Raw genomic sequence first — 1,973 nt, 5'->3', positions numbered from 1 at the left:
AAAGGATTCATTTTCAGCCCATATTTCTTCATTCTTTCAAAAGCTAAGAGCAAATCGGCTAGATGAGATTCAAAAGCATCCGATTTGACAACAATATCATCAATATAAACCTCAAGTATAACACCAAGTAAATCATGAAAAATTTAATTCATAGCCCTTTGATACGTGGCACCGACATTTTTTAATCCAAAGGTCATCACTGTCCACTCAAATAAACCAAGGAAACCGGGACATCGAAAAGCCGTTTTGGACATGTCCTCTTCGACCATAAAAATCTGATTATACCCCGCATTACCATCAAGAAAGCTAATGACCTTATGTCCAGAAGCATCATTAATAAGCATATCAACTATTGGCATAGGATATTCATCTTTAGGTGTAGCTCTATTCAAATCTCTGAAATCAATGCACACCCTCAACTTGCCGGAGCCTTTCTTCTCTACTGGTACAATGATAGAAATCCACTGGGCATACCTACAAGGTCTAATAAAATTAGTTTTAAGCAAACGACCGATCTCTTCCTTGATCCGGTCATACGTTTTTGGATTAAACTTTCTGGCCGATTGCTTATATGGCCTAAAACCGGCCTTTATAGGTAACGGATGCTCCACTAGCTCTCGGCTTAAACCTGGCGTCTCATGATATTCCCATGCAAAGCAACAAACATATTATTTTAATAGCTCGATCAACTTATCCTTATGATCGGCTCTTAAATTTTCGTTTACAAATGTCGGCCTAGGAATTGAACCATCTCCTATATCTATCTCTTCTAATGGATCGGCCGATGTAAAACCTTGTCCTAGTTTATCCATATCATCTAACTCTTCTATGGACTCATACATATCGTTCTGATCGGACCGATATTCTACAAGACGTTTCTGTAACCACTCTGAGTTAGGATCCATTTAAATACATCATACCTTGGAGCCGATTACCGCCAACCGGCTTTAAAGAAACGGGCACAAAACCACTTTTGGTGGCGCTAAGAAAATCATATTCTGATAAGTCGTGCCCCGTCAGGCAAGTAGCATTGGGATGTTGCCAATCCACCGATGCATCAGCCAAAGCAACACAAGCCGAATTATCCGCATGAATGACTTCTACTTCATCATCAACCCATTGAATTAAAAACTGGTGCATAGTAGATGGCACGCATTGGTTTGCATGAACCCAATCGCGGCCTAATATCACATTGTAGTTACCTTGCACCTCGGCGACAAAGAAGGCGGTAGCCAAAGTTTTGCTTCCCACCGTAAGCTCCACATAAATTACACCTTTGGCTTTAGTTTTCTCTTTTCCCTCAAATCCATTAAGCACTATGTTGGTCTTTATTAACTCTTCATCATGCAGACCCAATTTTTTGAAAACCGAATATGGCATAAGATTAACCACAGCACCACCATCGACAAGCATTCTAGCAACCGGCGATCCATTAATATGACCTTTAAGGAACAATGGCTTTAAGTGCGTCACCGGTTCTTTTGGCTTCTCGAATATTGCATTTTTAGGACCAAAATCTAGCTGAGCTACTTCCCCTTCTTCATCTATAGCACGAAATTCAGCGGGTAAGTAATACACCATATTAATATCCATACCTTCATGAACCAGTGTAGACTCATAATCAAGCATTTCATCTTCTTCTGCAAGCATGTGCACTGACTCCGAAATATCTTCAAGGGAAGAGGAAGTAGTAGGCAAAGTGGACGATGTAATTGTAGCCGCATCGTCCTCCGTTGGTGGTGTAGGTGTTGCTATGATCAATGTAGAAGCTGCTATGCTTTCTTTTTTCTTTGGCCTCCACACTTGTTTTGGGGGTACCATGGGACGACTTTCATTGAAAAATTTATCCCTTAGCTTTTCTGCTTCTTGTTCCTCCTTCTCATGACTCCTCATGCGCTACAATCTCCTTTTTTGCGCCTTGGTCAGACTGGAAGGACACCACTTAGGCTGAGTATATTTTGGATCCCTCGACT

This window comes from Triticum urartu, chromosome 3 (assembly GCF_003073215.2).
Source record: "Triticum urartu cultivar G1812 chromosome 3, Tu2.1, whole genome shotgun sequence".
Lineage (NCBI taxonomy): Eukaryota > Viridiplantae > Streptophyta > Magnoliopsida > Poales > Poaceae > Triticum > Triticum urartu.
Note: the sequence above shows the minus strand (reverse complement) of the source record.